The 21,949-nt window shown below is 60.9% G+C and overlaps 2 non-coding genes across 2 annotated transcripts; both read left to right on the forward strand.

Annotated features, from left to right (window-relative positions):
* Positions 1-11,529: 11,529 nt before the first annotated feature.
* LOC131869753 (5S ribosomal RNA) lies at positions 11,530-11,648 on the forward strand. The gene has a single exon (XR_009368127.1). It is a non-coding gene; the product is annotated as a 5S ribosomal RNA (ribosomal RNA).
* A 7,804-nt stretch (positions 11,649-19,452) lies between these two features.
* On the forward strand, positions 19,453-19,571 carry LOC131869754 (5S ribosomal RNA). Its single transcript, XR_009368128.1, has one exon. It is a non-coding gene; the product is annotated as a 5S ribosomal RNA (ribosomal RNA).
* Positions 19,572-21,949: the final 2,378 nt, after the last annotated feature.

Raw genomic sequence — 21,949 nt, forward strand, 5'->3', positions numbered from 1 at the left:
ATCATGTTGTGAGGCGAGATTCCAAAGGCTAAACGTGAGAGGCTGCAGGGTCGACTCAGAGAGGTCTATGCATGTGAGAGGCTGAAAGCAAGGTCGACTCGGAGCGGTCTATGCATCGGGCGCGCTTGGGGCGACTACCAGTGCCAACCCCTTATCCCGCGACGCGTCCGACAAAGAGAACGTTCCAAGGCGGCAGAGGAGGTTACCAGCCGAAGGATGCAGTAGCAATAACAGGTATAGTTCCGCGGCGGCCGAGAAGACTCACCGCATAGGAATCGGGATGCGAGGCGAGGGATGCGGCGGGAAGGCCCCGACGGCTAAACGGAAGAGGCTGCAGGGCCGCCTCGGAATGGTCCAAGCATCGGATGCGATTGGGACGACTACCAGTGCCAACCCCTTATCCCGCGATGCGTCCGATACACAGATAGTTCCAAGGCGGCCGAGGAGCCTCACCGCATATCAATCGGGGTGCGAGGCGAGGGATGGGGCGGGAAGGCCCCAACGGCTAGACGGAAGAGGCTTCAGGGCCACCTCGGAATGGTCCAAGCATCGGACGCGCTTGGGGCGACTGCCAGTGCCAACCCCTTATCCCGCGATGCGTCCGATACACAGATGGTTCCAAGGCGGCCGAGGAGCCTCACCGCATAGCAATCGGGGGTGCGAGGCGAGGGATGGGGCGGGAAGGCCCCAACGGCTAGACGGAAGAGGCTTCAGGGCCGCCTAGGAATGGTCCAAGCATCGGACACGCTTGGGGCGACTACCAGTGACAGCCCCCTATCCCGCGATGCGTCCGATACGAAGATGGTTCCAAGGCGGCCGAGGAGCCTCACCGCATAGCAATCGGGGTGCGAGGTGGGGGATGCGGCGAGATGGCCCCAACGGCTAGACGGAAGAGGCCACAGGGCCGCGTCGGAATAGTCCAAGCATCGGACGCGCTTGGGGCGACTACCAGTGACAACCCCTTATCCCGCGATGCGTCCGATACGAAGATAGTTCCAAGGCGGCCGAGGAGCCTCACCGCATAGCAATCGGGGTGCGAGGTGGGGGATGCGGCGAGATGGCCCCAACGGCTAGACGGAAGAGGCTGCAGGGCCGCCTCGGAATAGTCCAAGCATCGGACGCGCTTGGGGCCACTACCAGTGACAACCCCTTATCCCGCGATGCGTCCGATACGAAGATAGTTCCAAGGCGGCCGAAGAGCCTCACCGCATAGCAATCGGGGTGCGAGGTGGGGGATGCGGCGAGATGGCCCCAACGGCTAGACGGAAGAGGCCACAGGGCCGCCTCGGAATAGTCCAAGCATCGGACGCGCTTGGGGCGACTACCAGTGACAACCCCTTATCCCGCGATGCGTCCGATACGAAGATAGTTCCCAGGCGGCCGAGGAGCCTCACCGCATAGCAATCGGGGTGCGAGGCGAGGGATGCGGCGAGATGGCCCCAAAGGCTAGACGGAAGAGGCTGCAGGGCTGCCTCGGAATAGTCCAAGCATCGGACGCGCTTGGGGCGACTACCACTGCCAACCCCTTATCCCGCGATGCGTCCGATACACAGATAGTTCCGAGGCGGCCGAGGAGGTGGGGGATGCAGCGAGATGGCCCCAACGGCTAGACGGAAGAGGCTGCAGGGCCGCCTCGGAATAGTCCAAGCATCGGACGCGCTTGGGGCGACTACCAGTGACAACCCCTTATCCCGCGATGCGTCCGATACACAGATAGTTCCGAGGCGGCCAAGGAGCCTCACCGCATAGCAATCGTGGTGCGAGGTGGGGGATGCGGCGAGATGGCCCCAACGGCTAGACGGAAGAGGCTGCAGGGCCGCCTCGGAATGGTCCAAGCATCGGATGCGCTTGGGGCGACTACCACTGCCAACCCCTTATCCCGCGATGCGTCCGATACACAGATAGTTCCAAGGCGGCCGAGGAGCCTCACAGCATAGCAATCAGGGTGCGAGGCGAGGGATGCGGCGAGAAAGCCCCAACGGCTAGAGGGAAGAGGCTTCAGGTCCGCCTCGGAATGGTCCAAGCATCGGACGCGCTTGGGGCGACTACCAGTGACAACCCCTTATCCCGCGACGCGTCCGATACACAGATAGTTCCAAGGCGGCCGAGGAGCCTCACCGCATAGCAATCGGGGTGCGAGGCGAGGGATGCGGCGAGAAGGACCCAACGGCTACACGGAAGAGGCTTCGGGGCCGCCTCGGAATGGTCCAAGCATCGGACGCGCTTGGGGCGACTACCAGTGACAACCCCTTATCCCACGACGCGTCCGATACACAGATAGTTCCAAGGCGGCCGAGGAGCCTCACCGCATAGCAATCGGGGTGCGAGGCGAGGGATGCGGCGAGAACGACCCAACGGCTACACGGAAGAGGCTTCGGGGCCGCCTCGGAATGGTCCAAGCATCGGACGCGCTTGGGGCGACTACCAGTGACAACCCCTTATCCCGCGACGCGTCCGATACACAGATAGTTCCAAGGCGGCCGAGGAGCCTCACCGCATAGCAATCGGGGTGCGAGGCGAGGGATGCGGCGAGAAGGACCCAACGGCTAGACGGAAGAGGCTTCGGGTCCGCCTCGGAATGGTCCAAGCATCGGACGCGCTTGGGGCGACTACCAGTGACAACCCCTTATCCCGCGACGCGTCCGATACACAGATAGTTCCAAGGCGGCCGAGGAGCCTCACCGCATAGCAATCGGGGTGCGAGGCGAGGGATGCGGCGAGAAGGACCCAACGGCTAGACGGAAGAGGCTTCGGGTCCGCCTCGGAATGGTCCAAGCATCGGACGCGCTTGGGGCGACTACCAGTGACAACCCCTTATCCCGCGACGCGTCCGATACACAGATAGTTCCAAGGCGGCCGAGGAGCCTCACCGCATAGCAATCGGGGTGCGAGGCGAGGGATGCGGCGAGAAGGACCCAACGGCTAGACGGAAGAGGCTTCGGGTCCGCCTCGGAATGGTCCAAGCATCGGACGCGCTTGGGGCGACTACCAGTGACAACCCCTTATCCCGCGACGCGTCCGATACACAGATAGTTCCGAGGCGGCCGAGGAGCCTCACCGCATAGCAATCGGGGTGCGAGGCGAAGGATGCGGCGAGAAGGACCCAACGGCTAGACGGAAGAGGCTTCGGGTCCGCCTCGGAATGGTCCAAGCATCGGACGCGCTTGGGGCGACTACCAGTGACAACCCCTTATCCCGCGACGCGTCCGATACACAGATAGTTCCAAGGCGGCCGAGGAGCCTCACCGCATAGCAATCGGGGTGCGAGGCGAGGGATGCGGCGAGAAGGACCCAACGGCTAGACGGAAGAGGCTTCAGGGCCGCCTCGGAATGGTCCAAGCATCGAACGCGCTTGGGGCGACTACCAGTGACAACCCCTTATCCCGCGACGCGTCCGATACACAGATAGTTCCGAGGCGGCCGAGGAGCCTCACCGCATAGCAATCGGGGTGCGAGGCGAGGGATGCGGCGAGAAGGACCCAACGGCTAGACGGAAGAGGCTTCAGGGCCGCCTCGGAATGGTCCAAGCATCGGACGCGCTTGGGGCGACTACCAGTGACAACCCCTTATCCCGCGACGCGTCCGATACACAGATAGTTCCGAGGCGGCCGAGGAGCCTCACCGCATAGCAATCGGGGTGCGAGGCGAGGGATGCGGCGAGAAGGACCCAACGGCTAGACGGAAGAGGCTTCAGGGCCGCCTCGGAATGGTCCAAGCATCGGACGCGCTTGGGGCGACTACCAATGACAACCCCTTATCCCGCGACGCGTCCGATACACAGATAGTTCCGAGGCGGCCGAGGAGCCTCACCGCATAGCAATCGGGGTGCGAGGCGAGGGATGCGGCGAGAAGGACCCAACGGCTAGACGGAAGAGGCTTCAGGGCCGCCTCGGAATGGTCCAAGCATCGGACGCGCTTGGGGCGACTACCAGTGACAACCCCTTATCCCGCGACGCGTCCGATACACAGATAGTTCCGAGGCGGCCGAGGAGCCTCACCGCATAGCAATCGGGGTGCGAGGCGAGGGATGCGGCGAGAAGGACCCAACGGCTAGACGGAAGAGGCTTCAGGGCCGCCTCGGAATGGTCCAAGCATCGGACGCGCTTGGGGCGACTACCGTTGCCAACCCCTTATCCCGCGATGCGTCTGATACACAGATAGTTCCGAGGCGGCCGAGGAGCCTCACCGCATAGCAATCGGGTTGCGAGGCAGATTATTGGGAAGGGAACCCCCTGGGATGCGGCTCAAGCAGTGCCCAAAGGGACTGGAATGCGGAATCACATCGAGAGACCCAAATGCTATACGAGGGCTCAAATCGAATTATCGATTTGGCCACGACATGGACGCATCGGAACGACTACCTTTGCCGAACCACTCGCAATTGCATCCATACCGAAACCAATAGACATTTCCGTTAGAGCCCTCGCATAGCATTCGGGAATCTCGCATGCCCCTCTAAATCGACCAATGCTGGCGCTCAATGAAAATCCGAGCGCTACCACCGTTCGAGCGCCAGCATTGGTCGAGTTAGAGGGGCACGGGGGAGAATGCTCCAGTCAACACCTCCCCTATATAAGTTATTTGTCCGATTCTCGCACAACCGTAGTCTGCCTCGTCGAATCAAACAACGGTCCCAGATTCCGACTTCCGTTCCGTAGAGACCCAAAAGCTAGATGGAGGCTCGCAAGAAAGAGAGTCGGCGCATAGCAATCGGGTTTCTCGAACGTTTAGGGACCGAGCTCACTTGCGGATAGGGCAAAATCCGCCAAGCAACCCAAAAGCTAGACGGGGGCTCGAATCGAATCGCCTAGGCGGCCACAACAACGACGTGTTGGATCGACTACCAGTGCCAAACCATTCAGCAAGACTAGTCTGTGTCGAGGCCGGATAGAGATTCTCAGAGAGCGCCCGCATAGCATTTAGGAGACCTGCCGCGTCCCTCACACTCGACAAATGGTGGTGCACGTTTATAAATCCGAGCGATCCCAACCCTTTCAAGCACCAACATCGGTCGAGATAGAGGGGCACGGAGGGGGCTGCGTGAGACAACACAGTCCCCTATATAAGTTATTTGTCCGATTCTCACACATCCGAAGAATGGTCATCAAATCGGACAACAGCCCAAACTTCCGACTTCCGTCCCAGAAAGCCCAAGAGCTATCTAAAACGTTCATGGCCGGAACTCGATCGCGGCTATACCAGTCCGCCAAGCAACCCAAAAGCTAGACTGGAGCTCTAGTCGAATCACCTCTGTGGCCATTGCAAGGACGTGTTGGAGCGACTACCATTGCCGAACCATTCCGCAGGTCGAGTCCATACCAAGGCCGCATAGAGATTCACGATGAGCTCCTGCATAGCAATCAGGAGACTTGCCGTGTCCATCACAATCGATAAATCCTGGTGCAAGATTTTTGCATCCGAGCGCTCCAACCAGTCGAGCACCAGCATCAATCGACATAAACGGGCACGGGGGGAGGATGCTCGAGAACACTACCTCCCCTATATAAGTTATTTGTCCGATTCTCAAGCAGCCGAAGTCTGGTCATCGAATCGGGTCAAAGACCACAACTTCCGACTTTACCCACAATGCAAGTCATCGAATCGAACATCGGCCCCCGAGTCGGACTCCATGCGTATGTCAGGTCATCGGACCCAAATTCCGCCTTCCTGCGCATGGCGGGCCATCAATATCAACTCGGTCATCGGACCCAAACTCCGCCTTTTTGCGTATGGCACGCCTTCAAATCGGTCATCGGACCCAAATTCCGCCTTCCTGTGCATGGCGGGCCATCAACATCAACTCGGTCATCGGACCCAAATTCCGCCTTTCTGCGCATGGCACGCCATCAACTCGGTCATCGGACCCAAATTCCGCCTTCCTGCGCATGGCAGGTCATCGGACACAAATTCAGACCTCGCCAATATGCCTACGTATCGAATCGGTCATCGGACCCAACTTCCGACTTCATCCATACTGTAGGGTCTTTGAGGTTGGCGCGGTGCGCTCAACCCAGGGAGTCGACCCATCGAAGCATACACCTCCCCTATATAAGCTATTTGTCCGATTCCCACACCTGTGTAGTTTGCACCTCTGACCAGGACATCGACCCCAACTTCCGAACTCGACTGCAACGACGGCACCAGCGCCTTGGTGCGCACCTTGCGACGCACAGTCCCAACATTCGCCTTCCTGCACATGGCAGGTCATCGGACCCAAATTCCGACCTCGCGAGTATGCCTACATATCGAATCGGTCATCGGACCCAACTTCCGACTTCATCCATACCGTAGGGTCTTTGAGGTTGGCGCGGTGCGCTCAACCCGGGGAGTCGACCCAACGAAGCATACACCTCCCCTATATAAGCTATTTGTCCGATTCCCACACCTGTGTAGTTTGCACCTCCGATCAAGACATCGACCCCAACTTCCGAACTCGCCTCCAACGACCGAACCAGCGCCTTGGTGCGCACCTTGCAACGCACAGTGCCAACATTCGCCTTCCTGCACGTGGCAGGTCATCGGACCCAAATTCCGACCTCGCGAGTATGCCTACATATCGAATCGGTCATCGGACCCAACTTCCGACTTCATCCATACCGTAGGGTCTTTGAGGTTGGCGCGGTGCGCTCAACCCGGGGAGTCGACCCAACGAAGCATACACCTCCCCTATATAAGCTATTTGTCCGATTCCCACACCTGTGTAGCTTGCACCTCCGATCAGGACATCGACCCCAACTTCCGAACTCGACTAAAAAGACCGCACCAGCGCCTTGGTGTGCACCTTGCAACGCACAGTGTCAACATTCGCCTTCCTGCACATGGCAGGTCATCGGACCCAAATTCCGACCTCATGAGCATACCTACTAATCGAATCGGTCATCGGACCCAACTTCCGACTTCATCCATACCGTAGGGTCTTTGAGGTTGGCGCGGTGCGCTCAACCTGGGGAGTCGACCCATCGAAGCATACACCTCCCCTATATAAGCTATTTGTCCGATTCCGACACCTGTGTAGTTTGCACCTCCGCTCAGGACATCGACCCCAACTTCCGAACTCGCCTGCAACGACCGAACCAGCGCCTTGGTGCGCACCAAAAGTGCGCACTTTTGGAGGGCACTTTTGTGCGCTCCAAAGGTGCGCACTTTTGGAGGGCACTTTTCTGCGCTCCAAAGGTGCGCACTTTTGGAGGGCACTTTTTGGAGGGCACTTTTCTGCGCTCCAAAGGTGCGCACTTTTGGAGGGCACTTTTTGGAGGGCACTTTTCTGCGCTCCAAAGGTGCGCACTTTTGGAGGGCACTTTTTGGAGGGCACTTTTCTGCGCTCCAAAGGTGCGCACTTTTGGAGGGCACTTTTTGGAGGGCACTTTTCTGCGCTCCAAAGGTGCGCACTTTTGGAGGGCACTTTTTGGAGGGCACTTTTCTGCGCTCCAAAGGTGCGCACTTTTGGAGGGCACTTTTTGGAGGGCACTTTTCTGCGCTCCAAAGGTGCGCACTTTTGGAGGGCACTTTTTGGAGGGCACTTTTCTGCGCTCCAAAGGTGCGCACTTTTGGAGGGCACTTTTTGGAGGGCACTTTTCTGCGCTCCAAAGGTGCGCACTTTTGGAGGGCACTTTTTGGAGGGCACTTTTCTGCGCTCCAAAGGTGCGCACTTTTGGAGGGCACTTTTTGGAGGGCACTTTTCTGCGCTCCAAAGGTGCGCACTTTTGGAGGGCACTTTTTGGAGGGCACTTTTCTGCGCTCCAAAGGTGCGCACTTTTGGAGGGCACTTTTGTGCACTCCAAAGGTGCGCACTTTTGGAGGGCACTTTTCCTGTGCTCCAAAGGTGCACACCTAGGTGAGCACCTTCGACCACACCTTGTAGCACACCAAACTCTGACTTTCGACTTCATCCGCAATGCAGGGTCTTTGAGGTTGGCGCAATGCGCACAACCAGGGGAGTCGACCCATCAAACCCAACACCTCCCCTATATAAGCTATTTGTCTGATTCTCATACATGCGTAGCCTGCAGGAGCAATTAGGACATCGACCCCAACTTTCGGCTTCTAAACGAAAACAAGGTCTTTGAGGTTGGTGTAATGCGAACAACTAGGGGAGTCAACCCATCAAACCCAACACCTCCCCTATATAAGCTATTTGTCTGATTCTCATACATGTGTAGTCTACAGGAGCAATTAGGACATCGACCCCAACTTTTGACTTCTTAACGAAAACAAGGTCTTTGAGGTTGACGTAATGCGCACAACCAGGGGAGTCGACCCATCAAACCCAACACCTCCCCTATATAAGCTATTTGTCCGATTCTCATACATGTGTAGCCTGCAGGAGCCATTAGGACATTGACCCCAACTTTTGACTTCTTAACGAAAACAAGGTCTTTGAGGTTGGCGTAATGCGCACAACCAAGGGAGTTGACCCATCAAACCCAACACCTCCCCTATATAAGCTATTTGTCTGATTCTCATACATGTGTAGCCTGCAACAACGATTAGGACATCCACCCCAACTTCTGAATTCGTCTGCGTTGACCGCACCAAAGGTGCACGCCTTGGTGCTCACCAAAATCCGACTTCCGACTTCTTCTGCTATGCGGGGTCTTTGAGGTTGGCGCAGTGCGCACAACCAGGGGAGTCAACCCACCGAATGCAACACCTCCCCTATATAAGCTATTTGTCTGATTCTCATACATGCGTAGACTGCAGCAATGATTAGGACATCCACCCCAACTTTTGACTTCTTAAACAAGACAGGGTCTTTGAAGTTGGTGCAGTGCACACAACCAGGGGAGTCGACCCATCAAACGCAACACCTCCCCTATATAAAGCTATTTGTCCGATTCTCATACGTGTAGTCTGCAGCAGCGATTAGGACATCGACCCCAACTTCCGAATTCGTTTGCATTGACCGCACCAAAGGTGCACGCCTTGGTGTGCACCCTGGAGTGCACTTTGGTGCTCACCTCGGTGCACACTTTGGTGTGCACCTCGGTGTGCACCAAAGGTGCGCACCTTGGAGCGCACCAAAGGTGTACACTTTGGAGCGCACCACATAGGGTCTTTGAGAGGTTGGCGCAGTGCGCACACCAAGGTGGGTGTTGAGGTGCGTGCCGAGGTGGGTGGGTGCTAGGGTGCGCTCCATGGTGGGTGCCAGGGTGGGTGCGTGCTAGGGTGGATTCCAAAGAGGGTCATAGGGTGGGTGCCAAGGTGGGTTGGTGATATAGTGGGTTCAAAGGTGGGTACTAGGGTGGGTTCCAAGGTGGGTCACAAGTTGGGTGCCAGGATGCGTGGGTGTTAGGTTGGGTGCCAAGGTGGGCTCCTGCGTGGGTGGGTGCTAGGGTGGGTTTCAAGGTGGACGCGAGGGCGGGTGCCAAGGTGGGTAACAAGTTGGGTGTTAGGATGGGTGAGTGCTAGAGTGGGTGCCAAGGTGGGTGGGTGCTAAGGTGGATGCCAAGGTGGTTCACAGGGTGGGTGGGTTCTAGGGTGAGTTCCAAGGTGGGTCACAGGTTCAGTGCTAGGGTGGGTGTCAAGGCGGGTGTCGAGGTGCCTGGGTGCTAGGGTGTGGATGCCAATGTGGGTCATAGGGTGGGTACTAGGGTGGGCTGCAATGTGGGTGCCAAGGTGGGTAACATGCTCGGTGGGTTCTAAATTGGGTGCCAGGGTGGGTGTGCACCCACCTTGCCCGAGGTGGGTGCCAAGGTGCCAGTGTGGGTGGGTGCTAAGGTGGATGCCAAGGTGGGTGAGAAGGTGGGTGATAGGTTGAGTGGTAGGATGGGTGGGTGCCAAGATGGGTCACAGGGTGGGTGCAAGGGTGGGTAGGTGCTAGGGTTGGTGTCAGGGTGGGTGGGTGCTAGGTTGGGTTCCAAGGTGGGTGCGAGGGTGAGTGTCAAGGTGGGTCACAGGTTAGGTGCTAGGATGGGTGAGTGCTAGGGTGCAAAGGTGCCAGGGTGGGTGCTAGGATGGGTCGATGCTAGGGTGAGTGGCAAGGTGGGTCCACAAGTGTCAAGGTGGGTGCCGAGGTGGGTGCCAAGTCGGCGACTGCTATGGTGGATGCCAAGGTGGGTCACGGGGTGGGTGCCAAGTTGCTAGGTTGGGTTCCAAGGTGGGTGCCAACGTGGGTGCTAGGGTGCGTGGGTTAAAGGGTGTGTCACAACGTGGGTGCCAGGATGGGTGCGCACCCACACTGGCCAAGACGGGTGCGGGTGCAAGGTTGGGTTCCAAGCCCGGTCACAGGCTGGGTGCTAGGATGGGTGGGTGCCAAGGTGGGCACCAGGGTGGGTGCACCCACCCTGGCCAAGGTGGGTCACGGGGTGGGTCCTAGGGTGGGTAACGGGGTGGGTACTAAGGTGCGTGCCAAGGTGGGTCATAGGGTGGGTGCCAAGGTGGGCACCAGGGTGGGTGTGCACCAACCCTAGCCAGGGTAGGTCACGGGGTGGTTGTCGGGGTGGGCGTCAAGGAGCCAAGGTGGGTGGCAAGTAGCCAAGTTGCGTGCCAAGGTGGGTGTCGGGGTGGGTGCCAAGGATCCAAGGTGGGTGCCAAGGAACCAAGGTGGGTGTCTGGGTGGGTGCCGAGGTGGGAGCCAGGGTGGGTCCCAAGGTGAGTGCAAAGGTGGGTGCCAGGGTCAAGGTGAGTGCCAATGTGGGTTCCAAGGTGCCAGGGTCAGGGTGAGTGCCAATGTGGGTTCAAAGGTGCTAAGTTGGGTGCGAGGTTGGGTGCGAGGGTGGGTGGGTGCCAAGGTGTGCTAGGTGGAAGCCCGGGTGGGTCGGCATCCCATGGGTGTCGAGTTGGGTGCCTGATGGGTGCTTCTTGTCAAGTTTTAGTCGTCGGGACTCATTTCGAGCCTTAGAGGTCGTTTCTTGTCCGGTTGCCCTGTCTTCGACCTGGGAACCCAATTTTGGTCCTCGGGTCCCATTTTTTTTTGTCTCGCATCCCACTTTTGGCCTGTGGCCTTTTCGGGGTCGATTCTCGTTTTGGGCATCAGAGCATGTTTCTTCTCCTAAAACCCAATATTTGTTTATTAAGTCTCGGAACACATTTTTGTTCTCGTGGACCCATCATGGGTCTTGGAACGCATTTGTGGTCCTTGGGTCCCATTTTGCATCCCGAAACTTGTGTTTTGGTGCTTGATCCCTATTTTGGGTGCCCACCTTGCACCAAGTGCGCACCCGGGGCAAACCGAGCGCCTTGGTGCACCGGGGCAAGATCGAGCGTGCACCCGAGGCGCCCCGAACATGCACCAAGGTGCACTCGGCCCACATGTGAGCGCAGGTCGTTGCGCCCGAGGTGGTGTGTGGGCACCGCGTTGCAGACGGGACACTGCACGCACACGACGCCCCCTCCAGGTGCACGCACGTAGGCCGGGCCGGGTGCACACCCGACGCCCTAGCAAGGTGCGCGCACCCGGGCAGGGCTCACACTTGGCGAACGGGGCGCACTTCGCGAGGGAGGGTGTGCACCTCGACGGGGGTGGGTGGCCGGGGTGGATTCGCACGTGGGTCGCGGTTTGCTAAGTACACACTGCGACAAGCTCATAACGGGTGCGATCATACCAGCGTTAGTGCACCGGATCCCATCAGAACTCCGCAGTTAAGCGCGCTTGGGCCGGAGTAGTACTGGGATGGGTGACCTCCCGGGAAGTCCCGGTGTTGCACCCTTTTTTAGTTTTTCGCCGGGCGTCGCAATGCTATTTGAATAAACCTTTTGCCCGTTTGCGTTCTCGTCGGGGCCGGGCCGGGCCGGGGTGCGCTGCCCGCACTACCGCGCGCGCGGGGGCGACACCGAGCGCGCACCCGAGGCGCCCCGAGCACACAGGCCACGGTGCAACCCGAGCGTTGTGCGCGCACCCCGGTGCGCCCGAGGTGCTGCGCGCGCACCCAGGTGAAATCGGTGTGCACCTCGGCCAGTGCGCGCTCGGTCGAGTCGCGCACGTTGGCCAAGGTGCACGGTGATGTTTCTTACTCTAAGGTTCCGCACCAGACGCCCGGGACAGGTGAGCGAAGCTGGGCGGGGCCGGGTGCGCGGCCGGGGCAGGTGCACGCAGCTGGAGAGAGCTTTGGAGCACACTTCGGAGCGCACCAATGATGCGCTCCATTCAAAAGTTTCCTGAAAAGGCAAAAAAAGTTGAGATTATAGAATTTCCCACTTGAGAGATTGTAAAAAAAAAAAATTTAAAATGAAGGAAACGCGGGTGCCAAGGTGTGCGCAGCCCAGCCAAGGTGTGCGCACCAAGGCGCCCACCCTGGCGAAGGTGCACGCAAGGTGCGCACCCGAGGCAAACCGGACAATTAACCCAACTTTCGACTTCGCGCGCACCTTGGAGCGCACTTCGGAGCGCTCCTTGGTGCGCACCAATCTTGGGCACCTCGGAGTGCACCATGGCGCCCACCAAGGTGCGCACCCGGGGCAAACCGAGCTCCGACTTCGTGCGCACCTTGGAGCGCACGAAAGGTGCGCACCATGGCGCCCACCAAGGTGCGCAGCCCAGCCAAGGCGTGCGCATCAAGGTGCGCACCCTGGCGAAGGTGCGCACCCGGGGCAAACCGAGCTCCGACTTCGTGCGCACCTTGGAGCGCACAAAAGGTGCGCAACCCAGCCAAGGTGTGCGCACCCCGGTCAAACCGAGCTCCGAATCGTGCGCACCAGAGGTGCACGCCATCGTGCGCACCTTGGAGCACACTTCGGAGCCCTCCTTGGTGCGCGCCGATGTTGCGCACCTCGGAGCGCACCCGGGGAAAACAATGCAATTAACCCGACTTTCGACTTCGTGGGCACCTCGGAGCGCTCTCGGGTTCGCACCTCGGAGCACACCGAGGTGCGCACCTTTGATGCGCTGCCTTCACCAATTTCCAGAAAAGGCAAGAAAACATTGAGAAGGTGTGCGCACCGAGGTGCCCACCCTGGCGAAGGTGCACGCGAGGTGCGCACCCGGGGCAAACCGGGCTCCGACTTCGTGCACGCCGCACCTTGGAGCACACTTCGGAGCGCTCCTTGGTGCGCACCAGGGCGCGCAACCCAGCCGAGGTGCCCACCCCGGCGAAGGTGCACGCGAGGTGCGCACCCGGGGCAAACCGGGCTCCGACTTCGTGCACGCCATGGTGCCCACCGCGGCGAAGGTGCACGCGAGGTGCGCACCCGGGGCAAACCGGGCTCCGACTTCGTGCACGCCGCACCTTGGAGCACACTTCGGAGCGCTCCTTGGTGCGCACCATGGTGCCCACCAGGGCGCGCAACCCCGCCGAAGGTGCACGCGAGGTGCGCACCCGGGGCAAACCGGGCTCCGACTTCGTGCACGCCGCACCTTGGAGCACACTTCGGAGCGCTCCTTGGTGCGCACCATGGTGCCCACCAGGGCGCGCAACCCCGCCGAAGGTGCACGCGAGGTGCGCACCCGGGGCAAACCGGGCTCCGACTTCGTGCACGCCATGGTGCGCACCGCGGCGAAGGTGCGCACCCGGGGCAAACCGGGCTCCGACTTCGTGCACGCCGCACCTTGGAGCACACTTCGGAGCGCTCCTTGGTGCGCACCAGGGCGCGCAACCCAGCCGAGGTGCCCACCCCGGCGAAGGTGCACGCGAGGTGCGTACCCGGGGCAAACCGGGCTCCGACTTCGTGCACGCCGCACCTTGGAGCACACTTCGGAGCGCTCCTTGGTGCGCACCATGGTGCCCACCAGGCCGCGCAACCCAGCCAAGGTGTGCGCACCAAGGTGCACGCGAGGTGCGCACCCGGGGCAAACCGGGGTCCGACTTCGTGCACGCCGCACCTTGGAGCACACATCGGGGCGCTCCCGGGTTCGCACCGGCGTTGCGCACCGTGGTGGGCACCTCGGAGCACACCAAGGTGGGCAGCGAGGTGCGCACCTTTGATGCGATGCCTTCACTAATTTCCATAAAAGGCAAAAAAAAAACGAGATTTTAAAATTTCCGTTTTGAAAGATAGTGAGAAAAAGGGAATGCTGGTGCCATCTTGAGCCCGCCCTGGTGCGCAGCCCAGCCAAGGTGTGCGCACCAAGGTGCCCACCCTGGCGAAGGTGCGCGCCCGGGCAATTAACCCAACTTCCAACTTCGCGCGCGCCAGGGTGGGAGCGCACCCAACAACCGGGCCTGGGAAGAGCCAATGCGAGAAACCCCACCAAACGCTCTGACAAAAAAAGAGGGGGCGCTCCAGTAACCCCGCTTCGGAGCGCACCCTGGGCAAACCCAGCCAAGGTGCCCACCCCGGCCAAGGTGCAGGCGAGGTGCGCACCCGGGGCAAACCGGGCTCCGACAACGTGCACGCCGCACCTTGGAGCACACTTCGTAGCGCTCCCGGGTGCGCACCTCAGAGCACACCAAGGTGGGCAGCGAGGTGCGCACCTTTGATGCGCTGCCTTCACTAATTTCCAGAAAAGGCAAAAAAAAAAGGAGATTTTAAAATTTCCGTTTTGAAAGATAGTGAAAAAAACGGAACGCGCGTGCCATCTTGAGCCCGCCCTGGTGCGCAGCCCAGGTAAGGTGCCCACCCTGGCAAAGGTGCGCACCCGGGCAATTAACCCTACTTCCGACTTCGTGCGCGCCAGGGTGGCAACCGGGCCTCGGAAGAGCCAATGCGAGAAACCCCACCAAACGCTCCGACAAAAAAAGAGGCGGCGCTCCAATAACCCCGCTTCGGAGCGCAGCCGGGGCAAACCCAGCCAAGGTGCCCACCCCGACGAAGGTGCACGCGAGGTGCGCACCCGGGGCAAACCGGGCTCCGACAACGTGCACGCAGCACCTTGGAGCACACTTCGAAGCACTCCCGGGTGCCCACCGGCGTTGCGCACCGTGGTGGGCAGCGAGGTGCGCACCTTTGATGCGCTGCCTTCACTAATTTCCAGAAAAAGGCAAAAAAAAATGAGATTTTAAAATTTCCGTTTTGAAAGATAGTGAAAAAAAAGGAACGCGGGTGCCATCTTGAGCCCGCCCTGGTGCGCAGCCCAGGCAAGGCATGCGCACCAAGGTGCCCACCCGAGGTGCACACCCGGGGCAAACCGGGCTCCGACTTCGTGCAGGCCGCACCTTGGAGCACACTTCGGAGCGCTCCTTGGTGCGCACCATGGTGCCCACCAGGGCGCGCAACCCAGCCAAGGTCTGCACACCAAGGTGCCCACCCCGGCGAAGGTGCACGCGAGGTGCGCACCCGGGGCAAACCGGGCTCCGACTTCGTGCACGCCATGGTGCCCACCGCGGCGAAGGTGCACGCGAGGTGCGCACCCGGGGCAAACCGGGCTCCGACTTCGTGCACGCCGCACCTTGGAGCACACTTCGGAGCGCTCCTTGGTGCGCACCATGGTGCCCACCAGGGCGCGCAACCCAGCCAAGGTGTGCGCACCAAGGTGCACGCGAGGTGCGCACCCGGGGCAAACCGGGGTCCGACTTCGTGCACGCCGCACCTTGGAGCACACATCGGAGCGCTCCCAGGTTCGCACCAGCGTTGCGCACCTTTGATGCGCTGCCTTCACTAATTTCCAGAAAAGGCAAAAAAAAACGATATTTTAAAATTTCCGTTCTGAAAGATAGTGAAAAAAACGGAACGCGGGTGCCATCTTGAGCCCTTCCTGGTGCGCAGCCCAGGCAAGTTGTGCGCACCAAGGTGCCCACCCTGGCGGAGGTGCGCGCCCGGGGCAAACCGGGCTCCGACTTCGTGCACTGCATGGTGCCCACCAAGGCGCGCAACCCAGCCAAGGTGCCCACCGCAGCGAAGGTGCACGCGAGGTGCACACCCGGGGCAAACCGGGCTCCGACTTCGTGCACGCCGCACCTTGGAGCACACTTCAGAGCGCTCCTTGGTGCGCACCAGGGCGCGCAACCCAGCCGAGGTGCCCACCCCGGCGAAGGTGCACGCGAGGTGCGCACCCGGGGCAAACCGGGCTCCGACTTCGTGCACGCCATGGTGCCCACCGCGGCGAAGGTGCGCACCCGGGGCAAACCGGGCTCCTACTTCGTGCACGCCGCACCTTGGAGCACACTTCGGAGCGCTCCTTGGTGCGCACCATGGTGCCCACCAGGCCGCGCAACCCAGCCAAGGTGTGCGCACCAAGGTGCACGCGAGGTGCGCACCCGGGGCAAACCGGGGTCCGACTTCGTGCACGCCGCACCTTGGAGCACACATCGGGGCGCTCCCGGGTTCGCACCGGCGTTGCGCACCGTGGTGGGCACCTCGGAGCACACCAAGGTGGGCAGCGAGGTGCGCACCTTTGATGCGATGCCTTCACTAATTTCCATAAAAGGCAAAAAAAAAACGAGATTTTAAAATTTCCGTTTTGAAAGATAGTGAGAAAAAGGGAATGCTGGTGCCATCTTGAGCCCGCCCTGGTGCGCAGCCCAGCCAAGGTTTGCGCACCAAGGTGCCCACCCTGGCGAAGGTGCGCGCCCGGGCAATTAACCCAACTTCCAACTTCGCGCGCGCCAGGGTGGGAGCGCACCCAACAACCGGGCCTGGGAAGAGCCAATGCGAGAAACCCCACCAAACTCTCTGACAAAAAAAGAGGGGGCGCTCCAGTAACCCCGCTTCGGAGCGCACCCTGGGCAAACCCAGCCAAGGTGCCCACCCCGGCCAAGGTGCAGGCGAGGTGCGCACCCGGGGCAAACCGGGCTCCGACAACGTGCACGCCGCACCTTGGAGCACACTTCGTAGCGCTCCCGGGTGCGCACCTCAGAGCACACCAAGGTGGGCAGCGAGGTGCGCACCTTTGATGCGCTGCCTTCACTAATTTCCAGAAAAGGCAAAAAAAAAAGGAGATTTTAAAATTTCCGTTTTGAAAGATAGTGAAAAAAACGGAACGCGCGTGCCATCTTGAGCCCGCCCTGGTGCGCAGCCCAGGTAAGGTGCCACCCTGGCAAAGGTGCGCACCCGGGCAATTAACCCTACTTCCGACTTCGTGCGCGCCAGGGTGGCAACCGGGCCTCGGAAGAGCCAATGCGAGAAACCCCACCAAACGCTCCGACAAAAAAAGAGGCGGCGCTCCAATAACCCCGCTTCGGAGCGCAGCCGGGGCAAACCAAGCCAAGGTGCCCACCCCGACGAAGGTGCACGCGAGGTGCGCACCCGGGGCAAACCGGGCTCCGACAACGTGCACGCAACACCTTGGAGCACACTTCGAAGCACTCCCGGGTGCCCACCGGCGTTGCGCACCGTGGTGGGCAGCGAGGTGCGCACCTTTGATGCGCTGCCTTCACTAATTTCCAGAAAAAGGCAAAAAAAAATGAGATTTTAAAATTTCCGTTTTGAAAGATAGTGAAAAAAAAGGAACGCGGGTGCCATCTTGAGCCCGCCCTGGTGCGCAGCCCAGGCAAGGCATGCGCACCAAGGTGCCCACCCGAGGTGCACACCCGGGGCAAACCGGGCTCCGACTTCGTGCAGGCCGCACCTTGGAGCACACTTCGGAGCGCTCCTTGGTGCGCACCATGGTGCCCACCAGGGCGCACCCGGGGCAAACCGGGCTCCGACTTTGTGCACGCCGCACCTTGGAGCACACATCGGAGCGCTCCCAGGTTCGCACCAGCGTTGCGCACCTTTGATGCGCTGCCTTCACTAATTTCCAGAAAAGGCAAAAAAAAACGATATTTTAAAATTTCCGTTCTGAAAGATAGTGAAAAAAACGGAACGCGGGTGCCATCTTGAGCCCTTCCTGGTGCGCAGCCCAGGCAAGTTGTGCGCACCAAGGTGCCCACCCTGGCGGAGGTGCGCGCCCGGGGCAAACCGGGCTCCGACTTCGTGCACTGCATGGTGCCCACCAAGGCGCGCAACCCAGCCAAGGTGCCCACCGCAGCGAAGGTGCACGCGAGGTGCGCACCCGAGGTGCACACCCGGGGCAAACCGGGCTCCGACTTCGTGCACGCCGCACCTTGGAGCACACTTCAGAGCGCTCCTTGGTACGCACCAGGGCGCGCAACCCAGCCAAGGTGCTCACCCCGGCGAAGGTGCACGCGAGGTGCGCACCCGGGGCAAACCGGGCTCGGACTTCGTGCACGCCGCACCTTGGAGCACACATCGGAGCGCTCCCGGGTTCGCACCAGCATTGCGCACCTTTGATGCGCTGCCTTCACTAATTTCCAGAAAAGGCAAAAAAAAGAAAAAAATGAGATTTTAAAATTTCCGTTTTGAAAGATAGTGAAAAAAACGGAACGCGGGTGCCATCTTGAGCCCGCCCTGGTGTGCAGCCCAGGCAAGTTGTGCGCACCAAGGCACCCACCCTGGCCAAGGTGGGTCACGGGGTGGGTCCTAGGGTGGGTAACGGGGTGGGTACTAAGGTGCGTGCCAAGGTGGGTCATAGGGTGGGTGCCAAGGTGGGCACCAGGGTGGGTGTGCACCAACCCTAGCCAGGGTAGGTCACGGGGTGGTTGTCGGGGTGGGCGTCAAGGAGCCAAGATGGGTGGCAAGTAGCCAAGTTGCGTGCCAAGGTGGGTGTCGGGGTGGGTGCCAAGGATCCAAGGTGGGTGCCAAGGAACCAAGGTGGGTGTCTGGGTGGGTGCCGAGGTGGGAGCCAGGGTGGGTCCCAAGGTGAGTGCAAAGGTGGGTGCCAGGGTCAAGGTGAGTGCCAATGTGGGTTCCAAGGTGCCAGGGTCAGGGTGAGTGCCAATGTGGGTTCAAAGGTGCTAAGTTGGGTGCGAGGTTGGGTGCGAGGGTGGGTGGGTGCCAAGGTGTGCTAGGTGGAAGCCCGGGTGGGTCGGCATCCCATGGGTGTCGAGTTGGGTGCCTGATGGGTGCTTCTTGTCAAGTTTTAGTCGCCGGGACTCATTTCGAGCCTTAGAGGTCGTTTCTTGTCCGGTTGCCCTGTCTTCGACCTGGGAACCCAATTTTGGTCCTCGGGTCCCATTTTTTTTTGTCTCGCATCCCACTTTTGGCCTGTGGCCTTTTCGGGGTCGATTCTCGTTTTGGGCATCAGAGCATGTTTCTTCTCCTAAAACCCAATATTTGTTTATTAAGTCTCGGAACACATTTTTGTTCTCGTGGACCCATCATGGGTCTTGGAACGCATTTGTGGTCCTTGGGTCCCATTTTGCATCCCGAAACTTGTGTTTTGGTGCTTGATCCCTATTTTGGGTGCCCACCTTGCACCAAGTGCGCACCCGGGGCAAACCGAGCGCCTTGGTGCACCGGGGCAAGATCGAGCGTGCACCCGAGGCGCCCCGAACATGCACCAAGGTGCACTCGGCCCACATGTGAGCGCAGGTCGTTGCGCCCGAGGTGGTGTGTGGGCACCGCGTTGCAGACGGGACACTGCACGCACACGACGCCCCCTCCAGGTGCACGCACGTAGGCCGGGCCGGGTGCACACCCGACGCCCTAGCAAGGTGCGCGCACCCGGGCAGGGCTCACACTTGGCGAACGGGGCGCACTTCGCGAGGGAGGGTGTGCACCTCGACGGGGGTGGGTGGCCGGGGTGGATTCGCACGTGGGTCGCGGTTTGCTAAGTACACACTGCGACAAGCTCATAACGGGTGCGATCATACCAGCGTTAGTGCACCGGATCCCATCAGAACTCCGCAGTTAAGCGCGCTTGGGCCGGAGTAGTACTGGGATGGGTGACCTCCCGGGAAGTCCCGGTGTTGCACCCTTTTTTAGTTTTTCGCCGGGCGTCGCAATGCTATTTGAATAAACCTTTTGCCCGTTTGCGTTCTCGTCGGGGCCGGGCCGGGCCGGGGTGCGCTGCCCGCACTACCGCGCGCGCGGGGGCGACACCGAGCGCGCACCCGAGGCGCCCCGAGCACACAGGCCACGGTGCAACCCGGGCGTTGTGCGCGCACCCCGGTGCGCCCGAGGTGCTGCGCGCGCACCCAGGTGAAATCGGTGTGCACCTCGGCCAGTGCGCGCTCGGTCGAGTCGCGCACGTTGGCCAAGGTGCACGGTGATGTTTCTTACTCTAAGGTTCCGCACCAGACGCCCGGGACAGGTGAGCGAAGCTGGGCGGGGCCGGGTGCGCGGCCGGGGCAGGTGCACGCAGCTGGAGAGAGCTTTGGAGCACACTTCGGAGCGCACCAATGATGCGCTCCATTCAAAAGTTTCCTGAAAAGGCAAAAAAAGTTGAGATTATAGAATTTCCCACTTGAGAGATTGTAAAAAAAAAAAATTTAAAATGAAGGAAACGCGGGTGCCAAGGTGTGCGCAGCCCAGCCAAGGTGTGCGCACCAAGGCGCCCACCCTGGCGAAGGTGCACGCAAGGTGCGCACCCGAGGCAAACCGGACAATTAACCCAACTTTCGACTTCGCGCGCACCTTGGAGCGCACTTCGGAGCGCTCCTTGGTGCGCACCAATCTTGGGCACCTCGGAGTGCACCATGGCGCCCACCAAGGTGCGCACCCGGGGCAAACCGAGCTCCGACTTCGTGCGCACCTTGGAGCGCACGAAAGGTGCGCACCATGGCGCCCACCAAGGTGCGCAGCCCAGCCAAGGCGTGCGCATCAAGGTGCGCACCCTGGCGAAGGTGCGCACCCGGGGCAAACCGAGCTCCGACTTCGTGCGCACCTTGGAGCGCACAAAAGGTGCGCAACCCAGCCAAGGTGTGCGCACCCCGGTCAAACCGAGCTCCGAATCGTGCGCACCAGAGGTGCACGCCATCGTGCGCACCTTGGAGCACACTTCGGAGCCCTCCTTGGTGCGCGCCGATGTTGCGCACCTCGGAGCGCACCCGGGGAAAACAATGCAATTAACCCGACTTTCGACTTCGTGGGCACCTCGGAGCGCTCTCGGGTTCGCACCTCGGAGCACACCGAGGTGCCCACCCTGGCGAAGGTGCACGCGAGGTGCGCACCCGGGGCAAACCGGGCTCCGACTTCGTGCACGCCGCACCTTGGAGCACACTTCGGAGCGCTCCTTGGTGCGCACCAGGGCGCGCAACCCAGCCGAGGTGCCCACCCCGGCGAAGGTGCACGCGAGGTGCGCACCCGGGGCAAACCGGGCTCCGACTTCGTGCACGCCATGGTGCCCACCGCGGCGAAGGTGCACGCGAGGTGCGCACCCGGGGCAAACCGGGCTCCGACTTCGTGCACGCCGCACCTTGGAGCACACTTCGGAGCGCTCCTTGGTGCGCACCATGGTGCCCACCAGGGCGCGCAACCCCGCCGAAGGTGCACGCGAGGTGCGCACCCGGGGCAAACCGGGCTCCGACTTCGTGCACGCCGCACCTTGGAGCACACTTCGGAGCGCTCCTTGGTGCGCACCATGGTGCCCACCAGGGCGCGCAACCCCGCCGAAGGTGCACGCGAGGTGCGCACCCGGGGCAAACCGGGCTCCGACTTCGTGCACGCCATGGTGCGCACCGCGGCGAAGGTGCGCACCCGGGGCAAACCGGGCTCCGACTTCGTGCACGCCGCACCTTGGAGCACACTTCGGAGCGCTCCTTGGTGCGCACCAGGGCGCGCAACCCAGCCGAGGTGCCCACCCCGGCGAAGGTGCACGCGAGGTGCGTACCCGGGGCAAACCGGGCTCCGACTTCGTGCACGCCGCACCTTGGAGCACACTTCGGAGCGCTCCTTGGTGCGCACCATGGTGCCCACCAGGCCGCGCAACCCAGCCAAGGTGTGCGCACCAAGGTGCACGCGAGGTGCGCACCCGGGGCAAACCGGGGTCCGACTTCGTGCACGCCGCACCTTGGAGCACACATCGGGGCGCTCCCGGGTTCGCACCGGCGTTGCGCACCGTGGTGGGCACCTCGGAGCACACCAAGGTGGGCAGCGAGGTGCGCACCTTTGATGCGATGCCTTCACTAATTTCCATAAAAGGCAAAAAAAAAACGAGATTTTAAAATTTCCGTTTTGAAAGATAGTGAGAAAAAGGGAATGCTGGTGCCATCTTGAGCCCGCCCTGGTGCGCAGCCCAGCCAAGGTGTGCGCACCAAGGTGCCCACCCTGGCGAAGGTGCGCGCCCGGGCAATTAACCCAACTTCCAACTTCGCGCGCGCCAGGGTGGGAGCGCACCCAACAACCGGGCCTGGGA

The sequence above is a fragment of the Cryptomeria japonica genome, unplaced genomic scaffold (genome assembly GCF_030272615.1).
Source record: "Cryptomeria japonica unplaced genomic scaffold, Sugi_1.0 HiC_scaffold_264, whole genome shotgun sequence".
NCBI lineage: Eukaryota > Viridiplantae > Streptophyta > Pinopsida > Cupressales > Cupressaceae > Cryptomeria > Cryptomeria japonica.